This window comes from Crinia signifera, chromosome 6, assembly GCF_055691185.1.
Source record: "Crinia signifera chromosome 6, ASM5569118v1, whole genome shotgun sequence".
Taxonomy (NCBI): domain Eukaryota; kingdom Metazoa; phylum Chordata; class Amphibia; order Anura; family Myobatrachidae; genus Crinia; species Crinia signifera.
The window spans coordinates 51,749,024-51,776,409 of NC_139222.1; the positions used below are offsets into that span (position 1 = coordinate 51,749,024).

At 40.3% G+C, this 27,386-nt stretch overlaps 44 non-coding genes and 12 pseudogenes across 44 annotated transcripts; all 56 read left to right on the top strand.

The window, feature by feature from the left end:
* Positions 1-79: 79 nt before the first annotated feature.
* Positions 80-198, top strand: LOC146010606 (5S ribosomal RNA). Its single transcript, XR_014444856.1, has one exon. It is a non-coding gene; the product is annotated as a 5S ribosomal RNA (ribosomal RNA).
* Positions 199-543: 345 nt separating this feature from the next.
* LOC146016819 (5S ribosomal RNA) lies at positions 544-662 on the top strand. The gene has a single exon (XR_014449698.1). It is a non-coding gene; the product is annotated as a 5S ribosomal RNA (ribosomal RNA).
* A 346-nt stretch (positions 663-1,008) lies between these two features.
* LOC146013658 (5S ribosomal RNA) lies at positions 1,009-1,127 on the top strand. Its single transcript, XR_014446630.1, has one exon. It is a non-coding gene; the product is annotated as a 5S ribosomal RNA (ribosomal RNA).
* A 345-nt stretch (positions 1,128-1,472) lies between these two features.
* LOC146014014 (5S ribosomal RNA) lies at positions 1,473-1,591 on the top strand. Its single transcript, XR_014446974.1, has one exon. It is a non-coding gene; the product is annotated as a 5S ribosomal RNA (ribosomal RNA).
* A 345-nt stretch (positions 1,592-1,936) lies between these two features.
* LOC146010618 (5S ribosomal RNA) lies at positions 1,937-2,055 on the top strand. The gene has a single exon (XR_014444857.1). It is a non-coding gene; the product is annotated as a 5S ribosomal RNA (ribosomal RNA).
* A 345-nt stretch (positions 2,056-2,400) lies between these two features.
* Positions 2,401-2,519, top strand: LOC146011828 (5S ribosomal RNA). Its single transcript, XR_014445013.1, has one exon. It is a non-coding gene; the product is annotated as a 5S ribosomal RNA (ribosomal RNA).
* Positions 2,520-2,870: 351 nt separating this feature from the next.
* Positions 2,871-2,989, top strand: LOC146010629 (5S ribosomal RNA). Its single transcript, XR_014444858.1, has one exon. It is a non-coding gene; the product is annotated as a 5S ribosomal RNA (ribosomal RNA).
* Positions 2,990-3,334: 345 nt separating this feature from the next.
* LOC146016820 (5S ribosomal RNA) lies at positions 3,335-3,453 on the top strand. Its single transcript, XR_014449699.1, has one exon. It is a non-coding gene; the product is annotated as a 5S ribosomal RNA (ribosomal RNA).
* A 346-nt stretch (positions 3,454-3,799) lies between these two features.
* LOC146013670 (5S ribosomal RNA) lies at positions 3,800-3,918 on the top strand. The gene has a single exon (XR_014446642.1). It is a non-coding gene; the product is annotated as a 5S ribosomal RNA (ribosomal RNA).
* Positions 3,919-4,263: 345 nt separating this feature from the next.
* LOC146016668 (5S ribosomal RNA) lies at positions 4,264-4,382 on the top strand. The gene has a single exon (XR_014449551.1). It is a non-coding gene; the product is annotated as a 5S ribosomal RNA (ribosomal RNA).
* A 345-nt stretch (positions 4,383-4,727) lies between these two features.
* LOC146011343 (5S ribosomal RNA) lies at positions 4,728-4,846 on the top strand (annotated as a pseudogene).
* A 345-nt stretch (positions 4,847-5,191) lies between these two features.
* Positions 5,192-5,310, top strand: LOC146010640 (5S ribosomal RNA). Its single transcript, XR_014444859.1, has one exon. It is a non-coding gene; the product is annotated as a 5S ribosomal RNA (ribosomal RNA).
* Positions 5,311-5,656: 346 nt separating this feature from the next.
* On the top strand, positions 5,657-5,775 carry LOC146011571 (5S ribosomal RNA). Its single transcript, XR_014444956.1, has one exon. It is a non-coding gene; the product is annotated as a 5S ribosomal RNA (ribosomal RNA).
* A 346-nt stretch (positions 5,776-6,121) lies between these two features.
* On the top strand, positions 6,122-6,240 carry LOC146013682 (5S ribosomal RNA). The gene has a single exon (XR_014446653.1). It is a non-coding gene; the product is annotated as a 5S ribosomal RNA (ribosomal RNA).
* A 345-nt stretch (positions 6,241-6,585) lies between these two features.
* LOC146010653 (5S ribosomal RNA) lies at positions 6,586-6,704 on the top strand. Its single transcript, XR_014444861.1, has one exon. It is a non-coding gene; the product is annotated as a 5S ribosomal RNA (ribosomal RNA).
* A 345-nt stretch (positions 6,705-7,049) lies between these two features.
* Positions 7,050-7,168, top strand: LOC146011100 (5S ribosomal RNA; annotated as a pseudogene).
* A 345-nt stretch (positions 7,169-7,513) lies between these two features.
* On the top strand, positions 7,514-7,632 carry LOC146015804 (5S ribosomal RNA). Its single transcript, XR_014448713.1, has one exon. It is a non-coding gene; the product is annotated as a 5S ribosomal RNA (ribosomal RNA).
* Positions 7,633-7,977: 345 nt separating this feature from the next.
* LOC146010665 (5S ribosomal RNA) lies at positions 7,978-8,096 on the top strand. Its single transcript, XR_014444862.1, has one exon. It is a non-coding gene; the product is annotated as a 5S ribosomal RNA (ribosomal RNA).
* Positions 8,097-8,441: 345 nt separating this feature from the next.
* Positions 8,442-8,560, top strand: LOC146016718 (5S ribosomal RNA). The gene has a single exon (XR_014449600.1). It is a non-coding gene; the product is annotated as a 5S ribosomal RNA (ribosomal RNA).
* A 345-nt stretch (positions 8,561-8,905) lies between these two features.
* Positions 8,906-9,024, top strand: LOC146016071 (5S ribosomal RNA). Its single transcript, XR_014448973.1, has one exon. It is a non-coding gene; the product is annotated as a 5S ribosomal RNA (ribosomal RNA).
* A 345-nt stretch (positions 9,025-9,369) lies between these two features.
* On the top strand, positions 9,370-9,488 carry LOC146010955 (5S ribosomal RNA; annotated as a pseudogene).
* Positions 9,489-9,833: 345 nt separating this feature from the next.
* LOC146010676 (5S ribosomal RNA) lies at positions 9,834-9,952 on the top strand. Its single transcript, XR_014444863.1, has one exon. It is a non-coding gene; the product is annotated as a 5S ribosomal RNA (ribosomal RNA).
* A 345-nt stretch (positions 9,953-10,297) lies between these two features.
* On the top strand, positions 10,298-10,416 carry LOC146011108 (5S ribosomal RNA; annotated as a pseudogene).
* A 345-nt stretch (positions 10,417-10,761) lies between these two features.
* On the top strand, positions 10,762-10,880 carry LOC146011037 (5S ribosomal RNA; annotated as a pseudogene).
* Positions 10,881-11,225: 345 nt separating this feature from the next.
* LOC146010688 (5S ribosomal RNA) lies at positions 11,226-11,344 on the top strand. Its single transcript, XR_014444864.1, has one exon. It is a non-coding gene; the product is annotated as a 5S ribosomal RNA (ribosomal RNA).
* A 345-nt stretch (positions 11,345-11,689) lies between these two features.
* On the top strand, positions 11,690-11,808 carry LOC146014800 (5S ribosomal RNA). Its single transcript, XR_014447743.1, has one exon. It is a non-coding gene; the product is annotated as a 5S ribosomal RNA (ribosomal RNA).
* Positions 11,809-12,154: 346 nt separating this feature from the next.
* On the top strand, positions 12,155-12,273 carry LOC146015436 (5S ribosomal RNA). The gene has a single exon (XR_014448357.1). It is a non-coding gene; the product is annotated as a 5S ribosomal RNA (ribosomal RNA).
* Positions 12,274-12,618: 345 nt separating this feature from the next.
* LOC146015966 (5S ribosomal RNA) lies at positions 12,619-12,737 on the top strand. Its single transcript, XR_014448873.1, has one exon. It is a non-coding gene; the product is annotated as a 5S ribosomal RNA (ribosomal RNA).
* A 345-nt stretch (positions 12,738-13,082) lies between these two features.
* LOC146013978 (5S ribosomal RNA) lies at positions 13,083-13,201 on the top strand. Its single transcript, XR_014446938.1, has one exon. It is a non-coding gene; the product is annotated as a 5S ribosomal RNA (ribosomal RNA).
* A 341-nt stretch (positions 13,202-13,542) lies between these two features.
* Positions 13,543-13,662, top strand: LOC146011663 (5S ribosomal RNA; annotated as a pseudogene).
* Positions 13,663-14,008: 346 nt separating this feature from the next.
* On the top strand, positions 14,009-14,127 carry LOC146013693 (5S ribosomal RNA). Its single transcript, XR_014446664.1, has one exon. It is a non-coding gene; the product is annotated as a 5S ribosomal RNA (ribosomal RNA).
* A 345-nt stretch (positions 14,128-14,472) lies between these two features.
* On the top strand, positions 14,473-14,591 carry LOC146017523 (5S ribosomal RNA). Its single transcript, XR_014450392.1, has one exon. It is a non-coding gene; the product is annotated as a 5S ribosomal RNA (ribosomal RNA).
* Positions 14,592-14,938: 347 nt separating this feature from the next.
* On the top strand, positions 14,939-15,057 carry LOC146014115 (5S ribosomal RNA). The gene has a single exon (XR_014447070.1). It is a non-coding gene; the product is annotated as a 5S ribosomal RNA (ribosomal RNA).
* Positions 15,058-15,403: 346 nt separating this feature from the next.
* On the top strand, positions 15,404-15,522 carry LOC146013979 (5S ribosomal RNA). Its single transcript, XR_014446939.1, has one exon. It is a non-coding gene; the product is annotated as a 5S ribosomal RNA (ribosomal RNA).
* Positions 15,523-15,864: 342 nt separating this feature from the next.
* On the top strand, positions 15,865-15,984 carry LOC146011661 (5S ribosomal RNA; annotated as a pseudogene).
* Positions 15,985-16,330: 346 nt separating this feature from the next.
* LOC146013705 (5S ribosomal RNA) lies at positions 16,331-16,449 on the top strand. The gene has a single exon (XR_014446675.1). It is a non-coding gene; the product is annotated as a 5S ribosomal RNA (ribosomal RNA).
* Positions 16,450-16,790: 341 nt separating this feature from the next.
* Positions 16,791-16,910, top strand: LOC146011664 (5S ribosomal RNA; annotated as a pseudogene).
* A 346-nt stretch (positions 16,911-17,256) lies between these two features.
* On the top strand, positions 17,257-17,375 carry LOC146013716 (5S ribosomal RNA). The gene has a single exon (XR_014446686.1). It is a non-coding gene; the product is annotated as a 5S ribosomal RNA (ribosomal RNA).
* A 345-nt stretch (positions 17,376-17,720) lies between these two features.
* Positions 17,721-17,839, top strand: LOC146017524 (5S ribosomal RNA). Its single transcript, XR_014450393.1, has one exon. It is a non-coding gene; the product is annotated as a 5S ribosomal RNA (ribosomal RNA).
* Positions 17,840-18,185: 346 nt separating this feature from the next.
* Positions 18,186-18,304, top strand: LOC146014116 (5S ribosomal RNA). The gene has a single exon (XR_014447071.1). It is a non-coding gene; the product is annotated as a 5S ribosomal RNA (ribosomal RNA).
* A 346-nt stretch (positions 18,305-18,650) lies between these two features.
* Positions 18,651-18,769, top strand: LOC146013980 (5S ribosomal RNA). The gene has a single exon (XR_014446940.1). It is a non-coding gene; the product is annotated as a 5S ribosomal RNA (ribosomal RNA).
* Positions 18,770-19,110: 341 nt separating this feature from the next.
* LOC146011665 (5S ribosomal RNA) lies at positions 19,111-19,230 on the top strand (annotated as a pseudogene).
* A 346-nt stretch (positions 19,231-19,576) lies between these two features.
* On the top strand, positions 19,577-19,695 carry LOC146013728 (5S ribosomal RNA). Its single transcript, XR_014446697.1, has one exon. It is a non-coding gene; the product is annotated as a 5S ribosomal RNA (ribosomal RNA).
* A 345-nt stretch (positions 19,696-20,040) lies between these two features.
* Positions 20,041-20,159, top strand: LOC146017525 (5S ribosomal RNA). Its single transcript, XR_014450394.1, has one exon. It is a non-coding gene; the product is annotated as a 5S ribosomal RNA (ribosomal RNA).
* A 346-nt stretch (positions 20,160-20,505) lies between these two features.
* On the top strand, positions 20,506-20,624 carry LOC146014117 (5S ribosomal RNA). Its single transcript, XR_014447072.1, has one exon. It is a non-coding gene; the product is annotated as a 5S ribosomal RNA (ribosomal RNA).
* Positions 20,625-21,697: 1,073 nt separating this feature from the next.
* LOC146016961 (5S ribosomal RNA) lies at positions 21,698-21,816 on the top strand. Its single transcript, XR_014449839.1, has one exon. It is a non-coding gene; the product is annotated as a 5S ribosomal RNA (ribosomal RNA).
* A 345-nt stretch (positions 21,817-22,161) lies between these two features.
* Positions 22,162-22,280, top strand: LOC146010700 (5S ribosomal RNA). Its single transcript, XR_014444865.1, has one exon. It is a non-coding gene; the product is annotated as a 5S ribosomal RNA (ribosomal RNA).
* Positions 22,281-22,625: 345 nt separating this feature from the next.
* LOC146014788 (5S ribosomal RNA) lies at positions 22,626-22,744 on the top strand. Its single transcript, XR_014447732.1, has one exon. It is a non-coding gene; the product is annotated as a 5S ribosomal RNA (ribosomal RNA).
* A 345-nt stretch (positions 22,745-23,089) lies between these two features.
* Positions 23,090-23,208, top strand: LOC146015580 (5S ribosomal RNA). Its single transcript, XR_014448497.1, has one exon. It is a non-coding gene; the product is annotated as a 5S ribosomal RNA (ribosomal RNA).
* Positions 23,209-23,553: 345 nt separating this feature from the next.
* Positions 23,554-23,672, top strand: LOC146011488 (5S ribosomal RNA; annotated as a pseudogene).
* A 345-nt stretch (positions 23,673-24,017) lies between these two features.
* Positions 24,018-24,136, top strand: LOC146010711 (5S ribosomal RNA). Its single transcript, XR_014444866.1, has one exon. It is a non-coding gene; the product is annotated as a 5S ribosomal RNA (ribosomal RNA).
* A 346-nt stretch (positions 24,137-24,482) lies between these two features.
* On the top strand, positions 24,483-24,601 carry LOC146011068 (5S ribosomal RNA; annotated as a pseudogene).
* Positions 24,602-24,946: 345 nt separating this feature from the next.
* On the top strand, positions 24,947-25,065 carry LOC146011402 (5S ribosomal RNA; annotated as a pseudogene).
* Positions 25,066-25,411: 346 nt separating this feature from the next.
* Positions 25,412-25,530, top strand: LOC146014118 (5S ribosomal RNA). The gene has a single exon (XR_014447073.1). It is a non-coding gene; the product is annotated as a 5S ribosomal RNA (ribosomal RNA).
* A 1,073-nt stretch (positions 25,531-26,603) lies between these two features.
* Positions 26,604-26,722, top strand: LOC146015602 (5S ribosomal RNA). Its single transcript, XR_014448519.1, has one exon. It is a non-coding gene; the product is annotated as a 5S ribosomal RNA (ribosomal RNA).
* Positions 26,723-27,067: 345 nt separating this feature from the next.
* LOC146010722 (5S ribosomal RNA) lies at positions 27,068-27,186 on the top strand. Its single transcript, XR_014444867.1, has one exon. It is a non-coding gene; the product is annotated as a 5S ribosomal RNA (ribosomal RNA).
* Positions 27,187-27,386: the final 200 nt, after the last annotated feature.

Genomic DNA, 27,386 nt, shown 5'->3' on the forward strand with positions numbered 1-27,386 from the left:
AGCCAATACAGTTAGGAAACTTTTTTATTAGCTTACCTGGTGATAGAAGTAGAAGAGGGCAAAAAAGTGCCTGTATCTCACCTACAGCCATACCACATTGGATAGGCCCAATCTCGTCTGATCTTGGAAGCTAAGCAGTGTTGGGCCTGGTTAGTACTTGGGTGGGAGACCACATGGGAACACCAGGTGCTGTAGGTTTTTTCACATTACAGGCAAATTGTTTTTATTCTCTAGCGATTTAAATTGGAAACTTTTTCTTTTTATTGCCAGTACAGACATTTGGAAGAGGTCAAACAGACACAATAGCCATCACCTAAAGACTTACCACACTGTTTAGGCCCAATTCCAACTGCTTTTGGCAGCTAAACAGTGTTGAGCCTCTTTAGTAGTTTAATTTAAGACCCCCTGCTAATATCATGTCCTGTAGGTCTTTTTACATTACCAACACATGATTTTTTTCAGTAAGCCAATACAGTTAGGAAACTTTTTTATTAGCTTACCTGGTGATAGAAGTAGAAGAGGGCAAAAAAGTGCCTGTATTTCACCTACAGCCATATCACATTGGATAGGCCCAATCTCGTCTGATCTTGGAAGCTAAGCAGTGTTGGGCCTGGTTAGTACTTGGGTGGAAGACCACATGGGAACACCAGGTGCTGTAGGTTTTTTCACATTACAGGCAAATTGTTTTTATTCTCTAGCTATTTAAATTGGAAACTTTTTCTTTTTATTGCCAGTACAGACATTTGGAAGAGGTCAAACAGACACAATAGCCATCACCTAAAGACTTACCACACTGTTTAGGCCCAATTCCAACTGCTTGTGGCAGCTAAACAGTGTTGAGCCTGTTTAGTAGTTTAATTTAATACCCCCTGCTAATATCATGTCCTGTAGGTCTTTTTACATTACCAACACATGATTTTTTTTAAGTAAGCCAATACAGTTAGGAAACTTTTTTATTAGCTTACCTGGTGATAGAAGTAGAAGAGGGCAAAAAAGTGCCTGTATCTCACCTACAGCCATACCACATTGGATAGGCCCAATCTCGTCTGATCTTGGAAGCTAAGCAGTGTTGGGCCTGGTTAGTACTTGGGTGGGAGACCACCTGGGAACACCAGGTGCTGTAGGTTTTTTCACATTACTGGCAAATTGTTTTTATTCTCTAGCTATTTAAATTGTAAACTTTTTCTTTTTATTGCCAGTACAGACATTTGGAAGAGGTCAAACAGACACAATAGCCATCACCTAAAGACTTACCACACTGTTTAGGCCCAATTCCAACTGCTTTTGGCAGCTAAACAGTGTTGATCCTCTTTAGTAGTTTAATTTAAGACCCCCTGCTAATATCATGTCCTGTAGGTCTTTTTACATTACCAACACATGATTTTTTTCAGTAAGCCAATACAGTTAGGAAACTTTTTTATTAGCTTACCTGGTGATAGAAGTAGAAGAGGGCAAAAAAGTGCCTGTATTTCACCTACAGCCATACCACATTGGATAGGCCCAATCTCGTCTGATCTTGGAAGCTAAGCAGTGTTGGGCCTGGTTAGTACTTGGGTGGGCGACCACATGGGAACACCAGGTGCTGTAGGTTTTTTCACATTACTGGCAAATTGTTTTTATTCTCTAGCTATTTAAATTGGAAACTTTTTCTTTTTATTGCCAGCACAGACATTTGGAAGAGGTCAAACAGACACAATAGCCATCACCTAAAGACTTACCACACTGTTTAGGCCCAATTCCAACTGCTTTTGGCAGCTAAACAGTGTTGAGCCTCTTTAGTAGTTTAATTTAAGACCCCCTGCTAATATCATGTCCTGTAGGTCTTTTTACATTACCAACACATGATTTTTTTCAGTAAGCCAATACAGTTAGGAAACTTTTGTATTAGCTTACCTGGTGATAGAAGTAGAAGAGGGCAAAAAAGTGCCTGTATCTCACCTACAGCCATACCACATTGGATAGGCCCAATCTCGTCTGATCTTGGAAGCTAAGCAGTGTTGGGCCTGGTTAGTACTTGGGTGGGAGACCACATGGGAACACCAGGTGCTGTAGGTTTTTTCACATTACTGGCAAATTGTTTTTATTCTCTAGCTATTTAAATATGAAACTTTATCTTTTTATTGCCAGCACAGACATTTGGAAGAGGTCAAACAGACACAATAGCCATCACCTAAAGACTTACCACACTGTTTAGGCCCAATTCCAACTGCTTTTGGCAGCTAAACAGTGTTGATCCTCTTTAGTAGTTTAATTTAAGACCCCCTGCTAATATCATGTCCTGTAGGTCTTTTTACATTACCAACACATGATTTTTTTCAGTAAGCCAATACAGTTAGGAAACTTTTGTATTAGCTTACCTGGTGATAGAAGTAGAAGAGGGCAAAAAAGTGCCTGTATCTCACCTACAGCCATACCACATTGGATAGGCCCAATCTCGTCTGAACTTGGAAGCTAAGCAGTGTTGGGCCTGGTTAGTACTTGGGTGGGAGACCACATGGGAACACCAGGTGCTGTAGGTTTTTTCACATTACAGGCAAATTGTTTTTATTCTCTAGCTATTTAAATTGGAAACTTTTTCTTTTTCTTTTTATTGCCAGTACAGACATTTGGAAGAGTTTAAACAGACACAATAGCCATCACCTAAAGACTTACCACACTGTTTAGGCCCAATTCCAACTGCTTTTGGCAGCTAAACAGTGTTGAGCCTGTTTAGTAGTTTAATTTAAGACCCCCTGCTAATATCATGTCCTGTAGGTCTTTTTACATTACCAACACATGATTTTTTTCAGTAAGCCAATACAGTTAGGAAACTTTTTTATTAGCTTACCTGGTGATAGAAGTAGAAGAGGGCAAAAAAGTGCCTGTATCTCACCTACAGCCATACCACATTGGATAGGCCCAATCTCGTCTGATCTTGGAAGCTAAGCAGTGTTGGGCCTGGTTAGTACTTGGGTGGGAGACCACATGGGAACACCAGGTGCTGTAGGTTTTTTCACATTACAGGCAAATTGTTTTTATTCTCTAGCGATTTAAATTGGAAACTTTTTCTTTTTATTGCCAGTACAGACATTTGGAAGAGGTCAAACAGACACAATAGCCATCACCTAAAGACTTACCACACTGTTTAGGCCCAATTCCAACTGCTTTTGGCAGCTAAACAGTGTTGAGCCTCTTTAGTAGTTTAATTTAAGACCCCCTGCTAATATCATGTCCTGTAGGTCTTTTTACATTACCAACACATGATTTTTTTCAGTAAGCCAATACAGTTAGGAAACTTTTTTATTAGCTTACCTGGTGATAGAAGTAGAAGAGGGCAAAAAAGTGCCTGTATTTCACCTACAGCCATATCACATTGGATAGGCCCAATCTCGTCTGATCTTGGAAGCTAAGCAGTGTTGGGCCTGGTTAGTACTTGGGTGGAAGACCACATGGGAACACCAGGTGCTGTAGGTTTTTTCACATTACAGGCAAATTGTTTTTATTCTCTAGCTATTTAAATTGGAAACTTTTTCTTTTTATTGCCAGTACAGACATTTGGAAGAGGTCAAACAGACACAATAGCCATCACCTAAAGACTTACCACACTGTTTAGGCCCAATTCCAACTGCTTGTGGCAGCTAAACAGTGTTGAGCCTGTTTAGTAGTTTAATTTAATACCCCCTGCTAATATCATGTCCTGTAGGTCTTTTTACATTACCAACACATGATTTTTTTTAAGTAAGCCAATACAGTTAGGAAACTTTTTTATTAGCTTACCTGGTGATAGAAGTAGAAGAGGGCAAAAAAGTGCCTGTATCTCACCTACAGCCATACCACATTGGATAGGCCCAATCTCGTCTGATCTTGGAAGCTAAGCAGTGTTGGGCCTGGTTAGTACTTGGGTGGGAGACCACCTGGGAACACCAGGTGCTGTAGGTTTTTTCACATTACTGGCAAATTGTTTTTATTCTCTAGCTATTTAAATTGGAAACTTTTTCTTTTTATTGCCAGCACAGACATTTGGAAGAGGTCAAACAGACACAATAGCCATCACCTAAAGACTTACCACACTGTTTAGGCTCAATTCCAACTGCTTTTGGCAGCTAAACAGTGTTGAGCCTCTTTTGTAGTTTAATTTAAGACCCCCTGCTAATATCATGTCCTGTAGGTCTTTTTACATTACCAACACATGATTTTTTTCAGTAAGCCAATACAGTTAGGAAACTTTTGTATTAGCTTACCTAGTGATAGAAGTAGAAGAGGGCAAAAAAGTGCTTTTAACTCACCTACAGCCATACCACATTGGATAGGCCCAATCTCGTCTGATCTTGGAAGCTAAGCAGTGTTTGGCCTGGTTAGTACTTGGGTGGGAGACCACATGGGAACACCAGGTGCTGTAGGTTTTTTCACATTACAGGCAAATTGTTTTTATTCTCTAGCTATTTAAATTGGAAACTTTTTCTTTTTATTGCCAGTACAGACATTTGGAAGAGGTCAAACAGACACAATAGCCATCACATAAAGACTTACCACACTGTTTAGGCCCAATTCCAACTGCTTTTGGCAGCTAAACAGTGTTGAGCCTCTTTAGTAGTTTAATTTAAGACCCCCTGCTAATATCATGTCCTGTAGGTCTTTTTACATTACCAACACATGATTTTTTTCAGTAAGCCAATACATTTAGGAAACTTTTTTATTAGCTTACCTGGTGATAGAAGTAGAAGAGGGCAAAAAAGTGCCTGTATTTCACCTACAGCCATACCACATTGGTTAGGCCCAATCTCGTCTGTTCTTGGAAGCTAAGCAGTGTTGGGCCTGGTTAGTAATTGGGTGGTAGACCACATGGGAACACCAGGTGCTGTGGGTTTTTTCACATTACAGGCAAATTGTTTTTATTCTCTAGCTATTTATATTGGAAACTTTTTCTTTTTATTGCCAGCACAGACATTTGGAAGAGGTCAAACAGACACAATAGCCATCACCTAAAGACTTACCACACTGTTTAGGCTCAATTCCAACTGCTTTTGGCAGCTAAACAGTGTTGAGCCTCTTTTGTAGTTTAATTTAAGACCCCCTGCTAATATCATGTCCTGTAGGTCTTTTTACATTACCAACACATGATTTTTTTCAGTAAGCCAATACAGTTAGGAAACTTTTGTATTAGCTTACCTGGTGATAGAAGTAGAAGAGGGCAAAAAAGTGGTTTTAACTCACCTACAGCCATACCACATTGGATAGGCCCAATCTCGTCTGATCTTGGAAGCTAAGCAGTGTTGGGCCTGGTTAGTACTTGGGTGGGAGACCACATGGGAACACCAGGTGCTGTAGGTTTTTTCACATTACTGGCAAATTGTTTTTATTCTCTAGCTATTTAAATAGGAAACTTTTTCTTTTTATTGCCAGCACAGACATTTGGAAGAGGTCAAACAGACACAATAGCCATCACCTAAAGACTTATAAACACTGTTTAGGCCCAATTCCAACTGCTTTTGGCAGCTAAACAGTGTTGAGCCTCTTTAGTAGTTTAATTTAAGACCCCCTGCTAATATCATGTCCTGTAGGTCTTTTTACATTACCAACACATGATTTTTTTCAGTAAGCCAATACAGTTAGGAAACTTTTGTATTAGCTTACCTGGTGATAGAAGTAGAAGAGGGCAAAAAAGTGCCTTTGACTCACCTACAGCCATACCACATTGGATAGGCCCAATCTCGTCTGATCTTGGAAGCTAAGCAGTGTTGGGCCTGGTTAGTACTAGGGTGGGAGACCACCTGGGAACACCAGGTGCTGTAGGTTTTTTCACATTACTGGCAAATTGTTTTTATTCTCTAGCTATTTAAATATGAAACTTTATCTTTTTATTGCCAGCACAGACATTTGGAAGAGGTCAAACAGACACAATAGCCATCACCTAAAGACTTACCACACTGTTTAGGCTCAATTCCAACTGCTTCTGGCAGCTAAACAGTGTTGAGCCTCTTTTGTAGTTTAATTTAAGACCCCCTGCTAATATCATGTCCTGTAGGTCTTTTTACATTACCAACACATGATTTTTTTTAAGTAAGCCAATACAGTTAGGAAACTTTTTTATTAGCTTACCTGGTGATAGAAGTAGAAGAGGGCAAAAAAGTGCCTGTATCTCACCTACAGCCATACCACATTGGATAGGCCCAATCTCGTCTGATCTTGGAAGCTAAGCAGTGTTGGGCCTGGTTAGTACTTGGGTGGGAGACCACCTGGGAACACCAGGTGCTGTAGGTTTTTTCACATTACTGGCAAATTGTTTTTATTCTCTAGCTATTTAAATTGGAAACTTTTTCTTTTTATTGCCAGCACAGACATTTGGAAGAGGTCAAACAGACACAATAGCCATCACCTAAAGACTTACCACACTGTTTAGGCTCAATTCCAACTGCTTTTGGCAGCTAAACAGTGTTGAGCCTCTTTTGTAGTTTAATTTAAGACCCCCTGCTAATATCATGTCCTGTAGGTCTTTTTACTTTACCAACACATGATTTTTTTCAGTAAGCCAATACAGTTAGGAAACTTTTGTATTAGCTTACCTGGTGATAGAAGTAGAAGAGGGCAAAAAAGTGCTTTTAACTCACCTACAGCCATACCACATTGGATAGGCCCAATCTCGTCTGATCTTGGAAGCTAAGCAGTGTTGGGCCTGGTTAGTACTTGGGTGGGAGACCACATGGGAACACCAGGTGCTGTAGGTTTTTTCACATTACAGGCAAATTGTTTTTATTCTCTAGCTATTTAAATTGGAAACTTTTTCTTTTTATTGCCAGTACAGACATTTGGAAGAGGTCAAACAGACACAATAGCCATCACATAAAGACTTACCACACTGTTTAGGCCCAATTCCAACTGCTTTTGGCAGCTAAACAGTGTTGAGCCTCTTTAGTAGTTTAATTTAAGACCCCCTGCTAATATCATGTCCTGTAGGTCTTTTTACATTACCAACACATGATTTTATTCAGTAAGCCAATACAGTTAGGAAACTTTTTTATTAGCTTACCTGGTGATAGAAGTAGAAGAGGGCAAAAAAGTGCCTGTATTTCACCTACAGCCATACCACATTGGTTAGGCCCAATCTCGTCTGTTCTTGGAAGCTAAGCAGTGTTGGGCCTGGTTAGTAATTGGGTGGGAGACCACATGGGAACACCAGGTGCTGTGGGTTTTTTCACATTACAGGCAAATTGTTTTTATTCTCTAGCTATTTATATTGGAAACTTTTTCTTTTTATTGCCAGCACAGACATTTGTAAGAGGTCAAACAGACACAATAGCCATCACCTAAAGACTTACCACACTGTTTAGTCTCAATTCCAACTGCTTTTGGCAGCTAAACAGTGTTGAGCCTCTTTTGTAGTTTAATTTAAGACCCCCTGCTAATATCATGTCCTGTAGGTCTTTTTACATTACCAACACATGATTTTTTTCAGTAAGCCAATACAGTTAGGAAACTTTTGTATTAGCTTACCTGGTGATAGAAGTAGAAGAGGGCAAAAAAGTGGATTTAACTCACCTACAGCCATACCACATTGGATAGGCCCAATCTCGTCTGATCTTGGAAGCTAAGCAGTGTTGGGCCTGGTTAGTACTTGGGTGGGAGACCACATGGGAACACCAGGTGCTGCAGGTTTTTTCACATTACTGGCAAATTGTTTTTATTCTCTAGCTATTTAAATAGGAAACTTTTTCTTTTTATTGCCAGCACAGACATTTGGAAGAGGTCAAACAGACACAATAGCCATCACCTAAAGACTTACCACACTGTTTAGGCCCAATTCCAACTGCTTTTGGCAGCTAAACAGTGTTGAGCCTCTTTAGTAGTTTAATTTAAGACCCCCTGCTAATATCATGTCCTGTAGGTCTTTTTACATTACCAACACATGATTTTTTTCAGTAAGCCAATACAGTTAGGAAACTTTTGTATTAGCTTACCTGGTGATAGAAGTAGAAGAGGGCAAAAAAGTGCCTTTGACTCACCTACAGCCATACCACATTGGATAGGCCCAATCTCGTCTGATCTTGGAAGCTAAGCAGTGTTGGGCCTGGTTAGTACTTGGGTGGGAGACCACATGGGAACACCAGGTGCTGTAGGTTTTTTCACATTACTGGCAAATTGTTTTTATTCTCTAGCTATTTAAATATGAAACTTTATTTTTTTATTGCCAGCACAGACATTTGGAAGAGGTCAAACAGACACAATAGCCATCACCTAAAGACTTACCACACTGTTTAGGCCCAATTCCAACTGCTTTTGGCAGCTAAACAGTGTTGATCCTCTTTAGTAGTTTAATTTAAGACCCCCTGCTAATATCATGTCCTGTAGGTCTTTTTACATTACCAACACATGATTTTTTTCAGTTAGCCAATACAGTTAGGAAACTTTTGTATTAGCTTACCTGGTGATAGAAGTAGAAGAGGGCAAAAAAGTGCCTGTATCTCACCTACAGCCATACCACATTGGATAGGCCCAATCTCGTCTGATCTTGGAAGCTAAGCAGTGTTGTGCCTGGTTAGTACTTGGGTGGGAGACCACATGGGAACACCAGGTGCTGTAGGTTTTTTCACATTACAGGCAAATTGTTTTTATTTTCTAGCTATTTAAATTGGAAACTTTTTCTTTTTATTGACAGTACAGACATTTGGAAGAGGTCAAACAGACACAATAGCCATCACCTAAAGACTTACCACACTGTTTAGGCCCAATTCCAACTGCTTTTGGCAGCTAAACAGTGTTGAGCCTCTTTAGCAGTATAATTTAAGACCCCCTGCTAATATCATGTCCTGTAGGTCTTTTTACATTACCAACACATGATTTTTTTCAGTAAGCCAATACAGTTAGGAAACTTTTTTATTAGCTTACCTGGTGATAGAAGTAGAAGAGGGCAAAAAAGTGCCTGTATCTCACCTACAGCCATACCACATTGGATAGGCCAAATCTCGTCTGATCTTGGAAGCTAAGCAGTGTTGGGCCTGGTTAGTACTTGGGTGGGAGACCACATGGGAACACCAGGTGCTGTAGGTTTTTTCACATTACAGGCAAATTGTTTTTATTCTTTAGCGATTTAAATTGGAAACTTTTTCTTTTTATTGCCAGTACAGACATTTGGAAGAGGTCAAACAGACACAATAGCCATCACCTAAAGACTTACCACACTGTTTAGGCCCAATTCCAACTGCTTTTGGCAGCTAAACAGTGTTGAGCCTCTTTAGTAGTTTAATTTAAGACCCCCTGCTAATATCATGTCCTGTAGGTCTTTTTACATTACCAACACATGATTTTTTTCAGTAAGCCAATACAGTTAGGAAACTTTTTTATTAGCTTACCTGGTGATAGAAGTAGAAGAGGGCAAAAAAGTGCCTGTATCTCACCTACAGCCATATCACATTGGATAGGCCCAATCTCGTCTGATCTTGGAAGCTAAGCAGTGTTGGGCCTGGTTAGTAATTGGGTGGGAGACCACATGGGAACACCAGGTGCTGTAGGGTTTTTCACATTACAGGCAAATTGTTTTTATTCTCTAGCTATTTAAATTGGAAACTTTTTCTTTTTATTGCCAGTACAGACATTTGGAATAGGTCAAACAGACACAATAGCCATCACCTAAAGACTTACCACACTGTTTAGGCCCAATTCCAACTGCTTTTGGCAGCTAAACAGAGTTGATCCTCTTTAGTAGTTTAATTTAAGACCCCCTGCTAATATCATGTCCTGTAGGTCTTTTTACATTACCAACACATGATTTTTTTCAGTAAGCCAATACAGTTAGGAAACTTTTTTATTAGCTTACCTGGTGATAGAAGTAAAAGAGGGCAAAAAAGTGCCTGTATCTCACCTACAGCCATACCACATTGGATAGGCCCAATCTCGTCTGATCTTGGAAGCTAAGCAGTGTTGGGCCTGGTTAGTACTTGGGTGGGAGACCACATGGGAACACCAGGTGCTGTAGGTTTTTTCACATTACAGGCAAATTGTTTTTATTCTCTAGCTATTTAAATTGGAAACTTTTTCTTTTTATTGCCAGTACAGACATGTGGAAGAGGTCAAACAGACACAATAGCCATCACCTAAAGACTTATCACACTTTTTAGGCCCAATTCCAACTGCTTTTGGCAGCTAAACAGTGTTGAGCCTCTTTAGTAGTTTAATTTAAGACCCCCTGCTAATATCATGTCCTGTAGGTCTTTTTACATTACCAACACATGATTTTTTTCAGTAAGCCAATACAGTTAGGAAACTTTTTTATTAGCTTACCTGGTGATAGAAGTAGAAGAGGGCAAAAAAGTGCCTGTATCTCACCTACAGCCATACCACATTGGATAGGCCCAATCTCGTCTGATCTTGGAAGCTAAGCAGTGTTGGGCCTGGTTAGTACTTGGGTTTGAGACCACATGGGAACACCAGGTGCTGTAGGTTTTTTCACATTACAGGCAAATTGTTTTTATTCTCTAGCTATTTAAATTGGAAACTTTTTCTTTTTATTGCCAGTACAGACATTTGTAAGAGGTCAAACAGACACAATAGCCATCACCTAAAGACTTACCACACTGTTTAGGCCCAATTCCAACTGCTTTTGGCAGCTAAACAGTGTTGAGCCTCTTTAGTAGTTTAATTTAAGACCCCCTGCTAATATCATGTCCTGTAGGTCTTTTTACATTACCAACACATGATTTTTTTCAGTAAGCCAATACAGTTAGGAAACTTTTTTATTAGCTTACCTGGTGATAGAAGTAGAAGAGGGCAAAAAAGTGCCTGTGTCTCACCTACAGCCATACCACATTGGATAGGCCCAATCTCGTCTGATCTTGGAAGCTAAGCAGTGTTGAGCCTGGTTAGTACTTGGGTGGGAGACCACATGGGAACACCAGCTGCTGTAGGTTTTTTCACATTACTGGCAAATTGTTTTTATTCTCTAGCTATTTATATTGGAAACTTTTTCATTTTATTGCCAGCACAGACATTTGGAAGAGGTCAAACAGACACAATAGCCATCACCTAAAGACTTACCACAATGTTTAGGCTCAATTCCATCTGCTTCTGGCAGCTAAACAGTGTTGAGCCTCTTTTGTAGTTTAATTTAAGACCCCCTGCTAATATCATGTCCTGTAGGTCTTTTTACATTACCAACACATGATTTTTTTCAGTAAGCCAATACAGTTAGGAAACTTTTGTATTAGCTTACCTGGTAATAGAAGTAGAAGAGGGCAAAAAAGTGGCTTTAACTCACCTACAGCCATACCACATTGGATAGGCCCAATCTCGTCTGATCTTGGAAGCTAAGCAGTGTTGGGCCTGGTTAGTACTTGGGTGGGAGACCACATGGGAACACCAGGTGCTGTAGGTTTTTTCACATTACTGGCAAATTGTTTTTATTCTCTAGCTATTTAAATTGGAAACTTTTTCTTTTTATTGCCAGCACAGACATTTGGAAGAGGTCAAACAGACACAATAGCCATCACCTAAAGACTTACCACACTGTTTAGGCCCAATTCCAACTGCTTTTGGCAGCTAAACAGTGTTGAGCCTCTTTAGTAGTTTAATTTAAGACCCCCTGCTAATATCATGTCCTGTAGGTCTTTTTACATTACCAACACATGATTTTTTTCAGTAAGCCAATACAGTTAGGAAACTTTTTTATTAGCTTACCTGGTGATAGAAGTAGAAGAGGGCAAAAAAGTGCCTGTATCTCACCTATAGCCATACCACATTGGATAGGCCCAATCTCGTCTGATCTTGGAAGCTAAGCAGTGTTGGGCCTGGTTAGTACTTTGGTGGGAGACCACATGGGAACACCAGGTGCTGTAGGTTTTTTCACATTACAGGCAAATTGTTTTTATTCTCTAGCTATTTAAATTGGAAACTTTTTCTTTTTATTGCCAGTACAGACATTTGGAAGAGGTCAAACAGACACAATAGCCATCACATAAAGACTTACCACACTGTTTAGGCCCAATTCCAACTGCTTTTGGCAGCTAAACAGTGTTGAGCCTGTTTAGTAGTTTAATTTAAGACCCCCTGCTAATATCATGTCCTGTACGTCTTTTTACATTACCAACACATGATTTTTTTTAAGTAAGCCAATACAGTTAGGAAACTTTTTTATTAGCTTACCTGGTGATAGAAGTAGAAGAGGGCAAAAAAGTGCCTGTATCTCACCTACAGCCATACCACATTGGATAGGCCCAATCTTGTCTGATCTTGGAAGCTAAGCAGTGTTGGGCCTGGTTAGTACTTGGGTGGGAGACCACCTGGGAACACCAGGTGCTGTAGGTTTTTTCACATTACTGGCAAATTATTTTTATTCTCTAGCTATTTAAATTGGAAACTTTTTCTTTTTATTGCCAGCACAGACATTTGGAAGAGGTCAAACAGACACAATAGCCATCACCTAAAGACTTACCACACTGTTTAGGCTCAATTCCAACTGCTTTTGGCAGCTAAACAGTGTTGAGCCTCTTTTGTAGTTTAATTTAAGACCCCCTGCTCATATCATGTCCTGTAGGTCTTTTTACTTTACCAACACATGATTTTTTTCAGTAAGCCAATACAGTTAGGAAACTTTTGTATTAGCTTACCTGGTGATAGAAGTAGAAGAGGGCAAAAAAGTGCCTGTATTTCACCTACAGCCATACCACATTGGATAGGCCCAATCTCGTCTGATCTTGGAAGCTAAGCAGTGTTGGGCCTGGTTAGTACTTGGGTGGGAGACCACCTGCGAACACCAGGTGCTGTAGTTTTTTTCACATTACTGGCAAATTGTTTTTATTCTCTAGCTATTTATATTGGAAACTTTTTCTTTTTATTGCCAGCACAGACATTTGGAAGAGGTCAAACAGACACAATAGCCATCACCTAAAGACTTACCACACTGTTTAGGCTCAATTCCAACTGCTTTTGGCAGCTAAACAGTGTTGAGCCTCTTTTGTAGTTTAATTTAAGACCCCCTGCTAATATCATGTCCTGTAGGTCTTTTTACATTACCAACACATGATTTTTTTCAGTAAGCCAATACAGTTAGGAAACTTTTGTATTAGCTTACCTGGTGATAGAAGTAGAAGAGGGCAAAAAAGTGGCTTTAACTCGCCTACAGCCATACCACATTGGATAGGCCCAATCTCATCTGATCTTGGAAGCTAAGCAGTGTTGGGCCTGGTTAGTACTTGGGTGGGAGACCACATGGGAACACCAGGTGCTGTAGGTTTTTTCACATTACTGGCAAATTGTTTTTATTCTCTAGCTATTTAAATATGAAACTTTTTCTTTTTATTGCCAGCACAGACATTTGGAAGAGGTCAAACAGACACAATAGCCATCACCTAAAGACTTACCACACTGTTTAGGCCCAATTCCAACTGCTTTTGGCAGCTAAACAGTGTTGAGCCTCTTTAGTAGTTTAATTTAAGACCCCCTGCTAATATCATGTCCTGTAGGTCTTTTTACATTACGAACACATGATTTTTTTCAGTAAGCCAATACAGTTAGGAAACTTTTGTATTAGCTTACCTGGTGATAGAAGTAGAAGAGGGCAAAAAAGTGTCTTTAACTCACCCTCTATACCACATTGGATAGGCCCAATCTCGTCTGATCTTAGAAGCTAAGCAGTGTTGGGCCTGGTTAGTACTTGGGTGGGAGACCACATGGGAACACCAGGTGCTGTAGGTTTTTTCACATTACAGGCAAATTGTTTTTATTCTCTAGCTATTTAAATTGGAAACTTTTTCTTTTTATTGCCAGTACAGACATTTGGAAGAGGTCAAACAGACACAATAGCCATCACCTAAAGACTTACCACACTGTTTAGGCCCAATTCCAACTGCTTTTGGCAGCTAAACAGTGTTGAGCCTGTTTACTAGTTTAATTTAAGACCCCCTGCTAATATCATGTCCTGTAGGTCTTTTTACATTACCAACACATGATTTTTTTTAAGTAAGCCAATACAGTTAGGAAACTTTTTTATTAGCTTACCTGGTGATAGAAGTAGAAGAGGGCAAAAAAGTGCCTGTATCTCACCTACAGCCATACCACATTGGATAGGCCCAATCTCGTCTGATCTTGGAAGCTAAGCAGTGTTGGGCCTGGTTAGTACTTGGGTGGGAGACCACCTGGGAACACCAGGTGCTGTAGGTTTTTTCACATTACTGGCAAATTGTTTTTATTCTCTAGCTATTTAAATTGGAAACTTTTTCTTTTTATTGCCAGCACAGACATTTGGAAGAGGTCAAACAGACACAATAGCCATCACCTAAAGACTTACCACACTGTTTTGGCTCAATTCCAACTGCTTTTGGCAGCTAAACAGTGTTGAGCCTCTTTTGTAGTTTAATTTAAGACCCCCTGCTAATATCATGTCCTGTAGATCTTTTTACTTTACCAACACATGATTTTTTTCAGTAAGCCAATACAGTTAGGAAACTTTTGTATTAGCTTACCTGGTGATAGAAGTAGAAGAGGGCAAAAAAGTGCCTGTATTTCACCTTCAGCCATACCACATTGGATAGGCCCAATCTCGTCTGATCGTGGAAGCTAAGCAGTGTTGGGCCTGGTTAGTACTTGGGTGGGAGACCACCTGGGAACACCAGGTGCTGTAGGTTTTTTTCACATTACTGGCAAATTGTTTTTATTCTCTAGCTATTTATATTGGAAACTTTTTCTTTTTATTGCCAGCACAGACATTTGGAAGAGGTCAAACAGACACACTAGCCATCACCTAAAGACTTACCACACTGTTTAGGCTCAATTCCAACTGCTTTTGGCAGCTAAACAGTGTTGAGCCTCTTTTGTAGTTTAATTTAAGACCCCCTGCTAATATCATGTCCTGTAGGTCTTTTTACATTACCAACACATGATTTTTTTTCAGTAAGCCAATACAGTTAGGAAACTTTTGTATTAGCTTACCTGGTGATAGAAGTAGAAGAGGGCAAAAAAGTGCCTGTATCTCACCTACAGCCATACCACATTGGATAGGCCCAATCTCGTTTGATCTTGGAAGCTAAGCAGTGTTGGGCCTGGTTAGTACTTGGGTGGGAGACCACATGGGAACACCAGGTGCTGTAGGTTTTTTTCACATTACTGGCAAATTGTTTTTATTCTCTAGCTCATTAAATTGGAAACTTTTTCTTTTTATTGCCAGCACAGACATTTGGAAGAGGTCAAACAGACACAATAGCCATCACCTAAAGACTTACCACACTGTTTAGGCTCAATTCCAACTGCTTTTGGCAGCTAAACAGTGTTGAGCCTCTTTTGTAGTTTAATTTAAGACCCCCTGCTAATATCATGTCCTGTAGGTCTTTTTACATTACCAACACATGATTTTTTTCAGTAAGCCAATACAGTTAGGAAACTTTTGTATTAGCTTACCTGGTGATAGAAGTAGAAGAGGGCAAAAAAGTGGCTTTAACTCGCCTACAGCCATACCACATTGGATAGGCCCAATCTCATCTGATCTTGGAAGCTAAGCAGTGTTGGGCCTGGTTAGTACTTGGGTGGGAGACCACATGGGAACACCAGGTGCTGTAGGTTTTTTCACATTACTGGCAAATTGTTTTTATTCTCTAGCTATTTAAATATGAAACTTTTTCTTTTTATTGCCAGCACAGACATTTGGAAGAGGTCAAACAGACACAATAGCCATCACCTAAAGACTTATAAACACTGTTTAGGCCCAATTCCAACTGCTTTTGGCAGCTAAACAGTGTTGAGCCTCTTTAGTAGTTTAATTTAAGACCCCCTGCTAATATCATGTCCTGTAGGTCTTTTTACATTACCAACACATGATTTTTTTCAGTAAGCCAATACAGTTAGGAAACTTTTGTATTAGCTTACCTGGTGATAGAAGTAGAAGAGGGCAAAAAAGTGTCTTTAACTCACCCTCTATACCACATTGGATAGGCCCAATCTCGTCTGATCTTAGAAGCTAAGCAGTGTTGGGCCTGGTTAGTACTTGGGTGGGAGACCACATGGGAACACCAGGTGCTGTAGGTTTTTTCACATTACAGGCAAATTGTTTTTATTCTCTAGCTATTTAAATTGGAAACTTTTTCTTTTTATTGCCAGTACAGACATTTGGAAGAGGTCAAACAGACACAATAGCCATCACCTAAAGACTTACCACACTGTTTAGGCCCAATTCCAACTGCTTTTGGCAGCTAAACAGTGTTGAGCCTGTTTACTAGTTTAATTTAAGACCCCCTGCTAATATCATGTCCTGTAGGTCTTTTTACATTACCAACACATGATTTTTTTTAAGTAAGCCAATACAGTTAGGAAACTTTTTTATTAGCTTACCTGGTGATAGAAGTAGAAGAGGGCAAAAAAGTGCCTGTATCTCACCTACAGCCATACCACATTGGATAGGCCCAATCTCGTCTGATCTTGGAAGCTAAGCAGTGTTGGGCCTGGTTAGTACTTGGGTGGGAGACCACCTGGGAACACCAGGTGCTGTAGGTTTTTTCACATTACTGGCAAATTGTTTTTATTCTCTAGCTATTTAAATTGGAAACTTTTTCTTTTTATTGCCAGCACAGACATTTGGAAGAGGTCAAACAGACACAATAGCCATCACCTAAAGACTTACCACACTGTTTAGGCCCAATTCCAACTGCTTTTGGCAGCTAAACAGTGTTGAGCCTCTTTAGTAGTTTAATTTAAGACCCCCTGCTAATATCATGTCCTGTAGGTCTTTTTACATTACCAACACATGATTTTTTTCAGTAAGCCAATACAGTTAGGAAACTTTTGTATTAGCTTACCTGGTGATAGAAGTAGAAGAGGGCAAAAAAGTGTCTTTAACTCACCCTCTATACCACATTGGATAGGCCCAATCTCGTCTGATCTTAGAAGCTAAGCAGTGTTGGGCCTGGTTAGTACTTGGGTGGGAGACCACATGGGAACACCAGGTGCTGTAGGTTTTTTCACATTACAGGCAAATTGTTTTTATTCTCTAGCTATTTAAATTGGAAACTTTTTCTTTTTATTGCCAGTACAGACATTTGGAAGAGGTCAAACAGACACAATAGCCATCACCTAAAGACTTACCACACTGTTTAGGCCCAATTCCAACTGCTTTTGGCAGCTAAACAGTGTTGAGCCTGTTTACTAGTTTAATTTAAGACCCCCTGCTAATATCATGTCCTGTAGGTCTTTTTACATTACCAACACATGATTTTTTTTAAGTAAGCCAATACAGTTAGGAAACTTTTTTATTAGCTTACCTGGTGATAGAAGTAGAAGAGGGCAAAAAAGTGCCTGCATCTCACCTACAGCCATACCACATTGGATAGGCCCAATCTCGTCTGATCTTGGAAGCTAAGCAGTGTTGGGCCTGGTTAGTACTTGGGTGGGAGACCACCTGGGAACACCAGGTGCTGTAGGTTTTTTCACATTACTGGCAAATTGTTTTTATTCTCTAGCTATTTAAATTGGAAACTTTTTCTTTTTATTGCCAGCACAGACATTTGGAAGAGGTCAAACAGACACAATAGCCATCACCTAAAGACTTACCACACTGTTTTGGCTCAATTCCAACTGCTTTTGGCAGCTAAACAGTGTTGAGCCTCTTTTGTAGTTTAATTTAAGACCCCCTGCTAATATCATGTCCTGTAGGTCTTTTTACTTTACCAACACATGATTTTTTTCAGTAAGCCAATACAGTTAGGAAACTTTTGTATTAGCTTACCTGGTGATAGAAGTAGAAGAGGGCAAAAAAGTGCCTGTATTTCACCTTCAGCCATACCACATTGGATAGGCCCAATCTCGTCTGATCGTGGAAGCTAAGCAGTGTTGGGCCTGGTTAGTACTTGGGTGGGAGACCACCTGGGAACACCAGGTGCTGTAGGTTTTTTCACATTACTGGCAAATTGTTTTTATTCTCTAGCTATTTATATTGGAAACTTTTTCTTTTTATTGCCAGCACAGACATTTGGAAGAGGTCAAACAGACACACTAGCCATCACCTAAAGACTTACCACACTGTTTAGGCTCAATTCCAACTGCTTTTGGCAGCTAAACAGTGTTGAGCCTCTTTTGTAGTTTAATTTAAGACCCCCTGCTAATATCATGTCCTGTAGGTCTTTTTACATTACCAACACATGATTTTTTTTCAGTAAGCCAATACAGTTAGGAAACTTTTGTATTAGCTTACCTGGTGATAGAAGTAGAAGAGGGCAAAAAAGTGCCTGTATCTCACCTACAGCCATACCACATTGGATAGGCCCAATCTCGTTTGATCTTGGAAGCTAAGCAGTGTTGGGCCTGGTTAGTACTTGGGTGGGAGACCACATGGGAACACCAGGTGCTGTAGGTTTTTTTCACATTACTGGCAAATTGTTTTTATTCTCTAGCTCATTAAATTGGAAACTTTTTCTTTTTATTGCCAGCACAGACATTTGGAAGAGGTCAAACAGACACAATAGCCATCACCTAAAGACTTACCACACTGTTTAGGCTCAATTCCAACTGCTTTTGGCAGCTAAACAGTGTTGAGCCTCTTTTGTAGTTTAATTTAAGACCCCCTGCTAATATCATGTCCTGTAGGTCTTTTTACATTACCAACACATGATTTTTTTCAGTAAGCCAATACAGTTAGGAAACTTTTGTATTAGCTTACCTGGTGATAGAAGTAGAAGAGGGCAAAAAAGTGGCTTTAACTCGCCTACAGCCATACCACATTGGATAGGCCCAATCTCATCTGATCTTGGAAGCTAAGCAGTGTTGGGCCTGGTTAGTACTTGGGTGGGAGACCACATGGGAACACCAGGTGCTGTAGGTTTTTTCACATTACTGGCAAATTGTTTTTATTCTCTAGCTATTTAAATATGAAACTTTTTCTTTTTATTGCCAGCACAGACATTTGGAAGAGGTCAAACAGACACAATAGCCATCACCTAAAGACTTACCACACTGTTTAGGCCCAATTCCAACTGCTTTTGGCAGCTAAACAGTGTTGAGCCTCTTTAGTAGTTTAATTTAAGACCCCCTGCTAATATCATGTCCTGTAGGTCTTTTTACATTACCAACACATGATTTTTTTCAGTAAGCCAATACAGTTAGGAAACTTTTGTATTAGCTTACCTGGTGATAGAAGTAGAAGAGGGCAAAAAAGTGTCTTTAACTCACCCTCTATACCACATTGGATAGGCCCAATCTCGTCTGATCTTAGAAGCTAAGCAGTGTTGGGCCTGGTTAGTACTTGGGTGGGAGACCACATGGGAACACCAGGTGCTGTAGGTTTTTTCACATTACAGGCAAATTGTTTTTATTCTCTAGCTATTTAAATTGGAAACTTTTTCTTTTTATTGCCAGTACAGACATTTGGAAGAGGTCAAACAGACACAATAGCCATCACCTAAAGACTTACCACACTGTTTAGGCCCAATTCCAACTGCTTTTGGCAGCTAAACAGTGTTGAGCCTGTTTACTAGTTTAATTTAAGACCCCCTGCTAATATCATGTCCTGTAGGTCTTTTTACATTACCAACACATGATTTTTTTTAAGTAAGCCAATACAGTTAGGAAACTTTTTTATTAGCTTACCTGGTGATAGAAGTAGAAGAGGGCAAAAAAGTGCCTGTATCTCACCTACAGCCATACCACATTGGATAGGCCCAATCTCGTCTGATCTTGGAAGCTAAGCAGTGTTGGGCCTGGTTAGTACTTGGGTGGGAGACCACCTGGGAACACCAGGTGCTGTAGGTTTTTTCACATTACTGGCAAATTGTTTTTATTCTCTAGCTATTTAAATTGGAAACTTTTTCTTTTTATTGCCAGCACAGACATTTGGAAGAGGTCAAACAGACACAATAGCCATCACCTAAAGACTTACCACACTGTTTTGGCTCAATTCCAACTGCTTTTGGCAGCTAAACAGTGTTGAGCCTCTTTTGTAGTTTAATTTAAGACCCCCTGCTAATATCATGTCCTGTAGGTCTTTTTACTTTACCAACACATGATTTTTTTCAGTAAGCCAATACAGTTAGGAAACTTTTGTATTAGCTTACCTGGTGATAGAAGTAGAAGAGGGCAAAAAAGTGCCTGTATTTCACCTTCAGCCATACCACATTGGATAGGCCCAATCTCGTCTGATCGTGGAAGCTAAGCAGTGTTGGGCCTGGTTAGTACTTGGGTGGGAGACCACCTGGGAACACCAGGTGCTGTAGGTTTTTTCACATTACTGGCAAATTGTTTTTATTCTCTAGCTATTTATATTGGAAACTTTTTCTTTTTATTGCCAGCACAGACATTTGGAAGAGGTCAAACAGACACACTAGCCATCACCTAAAGACTTACCACACTGTTTAGGCTCAATTCCAACTGCTTTTGGCAGCTAAACAGTGTTGAGCCTCTTTTGTAGTTTAATTTAAGACCCCCTGCTAATATCATGTCCTGTAGGTCTTTTTACATTACCAACACATGATTTTTTTTCAGTAAGCCAATACAGTTAGGAAACTTTTGTATTAGCTTACCTGGTGATAGAAGTAGAAGAGGGCAAAAAAGTGCCTGTATCTCACCTACAGCCATACCACATTGGATAGGCCCAATCTCGTTTGATCTTGGAAGCTAAGCAGTGTTGGGCCTGGTTAGTACTTGGGTGGGAGACCACATGGGAACACCAGGTGCTGTAGGTTTTTTTCACATTACTGGCAAATTGTTTTTATTCTCTAGCTCATTAAATTGGAAACTTTTTCTTTTTATTGCCAGTACAGACATTTGTAAGAGGTCAAACAGACACAATAGCCATCACCTAAAGACTTACCACACTGTTTAGGCCCAATTCCAACTGCTTTTGGCAGCTAAACAGTGTTGAGCCTCTTTAGTAGTTTAATTTAAGACCCCCTGCTAATATCATGTCCTGTAGGTCTTTTTACATTACCAACACATGATTTTTTTCAGTAAGCCAATACAGTTAGGAAACTTTTGTATTAGCTTACCTGGTGATAGAAGTAGAAGAGGGCAAAAAAGGGTACTTATGTAGTATCTGGGCTGCCGATTTCTAAATCGGGTACATCGCATCGCATCGCATGCGACCATCGGATGCGATGCGATGCGATGACCCGATTTTTTCATAGGAATCAATGTTAAAATGGACTGAGTCCATTTTAACATGGAATTCAATGGGAAAAAGGGGTCCTTTTCATACCCCTACTATCCAAGTGGGCATGGAGTTGGATATAAACCTGTGGCGAGCGTAGCGAGCCACCGAGCCCGAAGCGTGGCGAGCGTAGCGAGCCCCGCGAGGGGACACAGAATACCGTCCCCTCGCGGGGCTCGCTTCGCTCGCCACGCTTCGGGCTCGGTGGCTCGCTGCGCTCGCCACAGGTTTATATCCAACTCCATGCCCACTTGGATAGTAGGGGTATGAAAAGGACCCCTTTTTCCCATTGAATTCCATGTTAAAATGGACTCAGTCCATTTTAACATTGATTCCTATGGAAAAATCGGGTCATCGCATCCGATGGTCGCATGCGATGCGATGCGATGCGATATCGCATCGCATCGCATCTGATTGTATGCCTTAACTTAAGGCATACAATCAAAAAATCGGCAGCCCAGATACTACATAAGTACCATATCATGTCCTGTAGGTCTTTTTACATTACCAACACATGATTTTTTTCAGTAAGCCAATACAGTTAGGAAACTTTTTTATTGGCTTACCTGGTGATAGAAGTAGAAGAGGGCAAAAAAGTGCCCATATTTCACCTACAGCCATACTACATTGGATAGGCCCAATCTCGTCTGTTCTTGGAAGCTAAGCAGTGTTGGGCCTGGTTAGTACTTGGGTGGGAGACCACATGGGAACACCAGGTGCTGTAGGTTTTTTCACATTACTGGCAAATTGTTTTTATTCTCTAGCTATTTAAGTAGGAAACTTTTTCTTTTTATTGCCAGCACAGACATTTGGAAGAGGTCAAACAGACACAATAGCCATCACCTAAAGACTTACCACACTGTTTAGGCTCAATTCCAACTGCTTTTGGCAGCTAAACAGTGTTGAGCCTCTTTTGTAGTTTAATTTAAGACCCCCTGCTAATATCATGTCCTGTAGGTCTTTTTACATTACCAACACATGATTTTTTTCAGTAAGCCAATACAGTTAGGAAACTTTTGTATTAGCTTACCTGGTGATAGAAGTAGAAGAGGGCAAAAAAGTGGCTTTAACTCACCTACAGCCATACCACATTGGATAGGCCCAATCTCGTCTGATCTTGGAAGCTAAGCAGTGTTGGGCCTGGTTAGTACTTGGGTGGGAGACCACATGGGAACACCAGGTGCTGTAGGTTTTTTCACATTACTGGCAAATTGTTTTTATTCTCTAGCTATTTAAGTAGGAAACTTTTTCTTTTTATTGCCAGCACAGACATTTGGAAGAGGTCAAACAGACACAATAGCCATCACCTAAAGACTTACCACACTGTTTAGGCCCAATTTTAACTGCTTTTGGCAGCTAAACAGTGTTGAGCCTCTTTAGTAGTTTAATTTAAAACCCCCTGCTAATATCATGTCCTGTAGTTCTTTTTACATTACCAACACATGATTTTTTTCAGTAAGCCAATACAGTTAGGAAACTTTTGTATTAGCTTACCTGGTGATAGAAGTAGAAGAGGGCAAAAAAGTGCCTTTAACTCACCTACAGCCATACCACATTGGATAGGCCCAATCTCGTCTGATCTTGGAAGCTAAGCAGTGTTGGGCCTGGTTAGTACTTGGGTGGGAGACCACATGGGAACACCAGGTGCTGTAGGCTTTTTCACATTACTGGCAAATTGTTTTTATTCTCTAGCTATTTAAATAGGAAACTTTTTCTTTTTATTGCCAGTACAGACATTTGGAAGAGGTCAAACAGACACAATAGCCATCACCTAAAGACTTACCAAACTGTTTAGGCCCAATTCCAACTGCTTTTGGCAGCTAAACAGTGTTGAGCCTCTTTAGTAGTTTAATTTAAGACCCCCTGCTAATATCATGTCCTGTAGGTCTTTTTACATTACCAACACATGATTTTTTTCAGTAAGCCAATACAGTTAGGAAACTTTTTTATTAGCTTACCTGGTGATAGAAGTAGAAGAGGGCAAAAAAGTGCCTGTGTCTCAGCTACAGCCATACCACATTGGATAGGCCCAATCTCGTCTGATCTTGGAAGCTAAGCAGTGTTGGGCCTGGTTAGTACTTGGGTGGGAGACCACATGGGAACACCAGGTGCTGTAGGTTTTTTCACATTACAGTCAAATTGTTTTTATTCTCTAGCTATTTAAATTGGAAACTTTTTCTTTTTATTGCCAGTACAGACATTTGGAAGAGGTCAAACAGACACAATAGCCATCACCTAAAGACTTGCCACACTGTTTAGGCCCAATTCCAACTGCTTTTGGCAGCTAAACAGTGTTGAGCCTGTTTAGTAGTTTAATTTAAGACCCCCTGCTAATATCATGTCCTGTAGGTCTTTTTACATTACCAACACATGATTTTTTTCAGTAAGCCAATACAGTTAGGAAACTTTTTTATTAGCTTACCTGGTGATAGAAGTAGAAGAGGGCAAAAAAGTGCCTGTATCTCAACTACAGCCATACCACATTGGATAGGCACAATCTGGTCTGATCTTGGAAGCTAAGAAGTGTTGGGCCTGGTTAGTACTTGGGTGGGAGACCACCTGGGAACACCAGGTGCTGTAAGTTTTTTCACATTACTGGCAAATTGTTTTTATTCTCTAGCTATTTATATTGGAAACTTTTTCTTTTTATTGCCAGCACAGACATTTGGAAGAGGTCAAACAGACACACTAGCCATTATCTAAAGACTTACCACACTGTTTCGGCTCAATTCCAACTGCTTTTGGCAGCTAAACAGTGTTGAGCCTCTTTAGTAGTTTAATTTAAGACCCCCTGCTAATATCATGTCCTGTAGGTCTTTTTACATTACCAACACATGATTTTTTTCAGTAAGCCAATACAGTTAGGAAACTTTTTTATTAGCTTACCTGGTGATAGAAGTAGAAGAGGGCAAAAAAGTGCCTGTATCTCACCTACAGCCATACCACATTGGATAGGCCCAATCTCGTCTGATCTTGGAAGCTAAGCAGTGTTGGGCCTGGTTAGTACTTGGGTGGGAGACCACATGGGAACACCAGGTGCTGTAGGTTTTTTCACATTACAGGCAAATTGTTTTTATTCTCTAGCTATTTAAATTGGAAACTTTTTCTTTTTATTGCCAGTACAGACATTTGGAAGAGGTCAAACAGACACAATAGCCATCACCTAAAGACTTACCACACTGTTTAGGCCCAATTCCAACTGCTTTTGGCAGCTAAACAGTGTTGAGCCTGTTTAGTAGTTTAATTTAAGACCCCCTGCTAATATCATGTCCTGTAGGTCTTTTTACATTACCAACACATGATTTTTTTTAAGTAAGCCAATACAGTTAGGAAACTTTTTTATTAGCTTACCTGGTGATAGAAGTAGAAGAGGGCAAAAAAGTGCCTGTATCTCACTTACAGCCATACCACATTGGATAGGCCCAATCTCGTCTAATCTTGGAAGCTAAGCAGTGTTGGTCCTGGTTAGTACTTAGGTGGGAGACCACATGGGAACACCAGGTGCTGTAGGTTTTTTCACATTACAGGCAAATTGTTTTTATTCTCTAGCTATTTAAATTGGAAACTTTTTCTTTTTATTGCCAGCACAGACATTTGGAAGAGGTCAAACAGACACAATAGCCATCACCTAAAGACTTACCACACTGTTTTGGCTCAATTCCAACTGCTTTTGGCAGCTAAACAGTGTTGAGCCTCTTTTGTAGTTTAATTTAAGACCCCCTGCTAATATCATGTCCTGTAGGTCTTTTTACTTTACCAACACATGATTTTTTTCAGTAAGCCAATACAGTTAGGAAACTTTTGTATTAGCTTACCTGGTGATAGAAGTAGAAGAGGGCAAAAAAGTGCCTGTATTTCACCTTCAGCCATACCACATTGGATAGGCCCAATCTCGTCTATTCGTGGAAGCTAAGCAGTGTTGGGCCTGGTTAGTACTTGGGTGGGAGACCACCTGGGAACACCAGGTGCTGTAGGTTTTTTCACATTACTGGCAAATTGTTTTTATTCTCTAGCTATTTATATTGGAAACTTTTTCTTTTTATTGCCAGCACAGACATTTGGAAGAGGTCAAACAGACACACTAGCCATCACCTAAAGACTTACCACACTGTTTAGGCTCAATTCCAACTGCTTTTGGCAGCTAAACAGTGTTGAGCCTCTTTTGTAGTTTAATTTAAGACCCCCTGCTAATATCATGTCCTGTAGGTCTTTTTACATTACCAACACATGATTTTTTTTCAGTAAGCCAATACAGTTAGGAAACTTTTGTATTAGCTTACCTGGTGATAGAAGTAGAAGAGGGCAAAAAAGTGCCTGTATCTCACCTACAGCCATACCACATTGGATAGGCCCAATCTCGTTTGATCTTGGAAGCTAAGCAGTGTTGGGCCTGGTTAGTACTTGGGTGGGAGACCACATGGGAACACCAGGTGCTGTAGGTTTTTTTCACATTACTGGCAAATTGTTTTTATTCTCTAGCTCATTAAATTGGAAACTTTTTCTTTTTATTGCCAGTACAGACATTTGTAAGAGGTCAAACAGACACAATAGCCATCACCTAAAGACTTACCACACTGTTTAGGCCCAATTCCAACTGCTTTTGGCAGCTAAACAGTGTTGAGCCTCTTTAGTAGTTTAATTTAAGACCCCCTGCTAATATCATGTCCTGTAGGTCTTTTTACATTACCAACACATGATTTTTTTCAGTAAGCCAATACAGTTAGGAAACTTTTGTATTAGCTTACCTGGTGATAGAAGTAGAAGAGGGCAAAAAAGGGTACTTATGTAGTATCTGGGCTGCCGATTTCTAAATCGGGTACATCGCATCGCATCGCATGCGACCATCGGATGCGATGCGATGCGATGACCCGATTTTTTCATAGGAATCAATGTTAAAATGGACTGAGTCCATTTTAACATGGAATTCAATGGGAAAAAGGGGTCCTTTTCATACCCCTACTATCCAAGTGGGCATGGAGTTGGATATAAACCTGTGGCGAGCGTAGCGAGCCACCGAGCCCGAAGCGTGGCGAGCGTAGCGAGCCCCGCGAGGGGACACAGAATACCGTCCCCTCGCGGGGCTCGCTTCGCTCGCCACGCTTCGGGCTCGGTGGCTCGCTGCGCTCGCCACAGGTTTATATCCAACTCCATGCCCACTTGGATAGTAGGGGTATGAAAAGGACCCCTTTTTCCCATTGAATTCCATGTTAAAATGGACTCAGTCCATTTTAACATTGATTCCTATGGAAAAATCGGGTCATCGCATCCGATGGTCGCATGCGATGCGATGCGATGCGATATCGCATCGCATCGCATCTGATTGTATGCCTTAACTTAAGGCATACAATCAAAAAATCGGCAGCCCAGATACTACATAAGTACCATATCATGTCCTGTAGGTCTTTTTACATTACCAACACATGATTTTTTTCAGTAAGCCAATACAGTTAGGAAACTTTTTTATTGGCTTACCTGGTGATAGAAGTAGAAGAGGGCAAAAAAGTGCCCATATTTCACCTACAGCCATACCACATTGGATAGGCCCAATCTCGTCTGTTCTTGGAAGCTAAGCAGTGTTGGGCCTGGTTAGTACTTGGGTGGGAGACCACATGGGAACACCAGGTGCTGTAGGTTTTTTCACATTACTGGCAAATTGTTTTTATTCTCTAGCTATTTAAGTAGGAAACTTTTTCTTTTTATTGCCAGCACAGACATTTGGAAGAGGTCAAACAGACACAATAGCCATCACCTAAAGACTTACCACACTGTTTAGGCTCAATTCCAACTGCTTTTGGCAGCTAAACAGTGTTGAGCCTCTTTTGTAGTTTAATTTAAGACCCCCTGCTAATATCATGTCCTGTAGGTCTTTTTACATTACCAACACATGATTTTTTTCAGTAAGCCAATACAGTTAGGAAACTTTTGTATTAGCTTACCTGGTGATAGAAGTAGAAGAGGGCAAAAAAGTGGCTTTAACTCACCTACAGCCATACCACATTGGATAGGCCCAATCTCGTCTGATCTTGGAAGCTAAGCAGTGTTGGGCCTGGTTAGTACTTGGGTGGGAGACCACATGGGAACACCAGGTGCTGTAGGTTTTTTCACATTACTGGCAAATTGTTTTTATTCTCTAGCTATTTAAGTAGGAAACTTTTTCTTTTTATTGCCAGCACAGACATTTGGAAGAGGTCAAACAGACACAATAGCCATCACCTAAAGACTTACCACACTGTTTAGGCCCAATTTTAACTGCTTTTGGCAGCTAAACAGTGTTGAGCCTCTTTAGTAGTTTAATTTA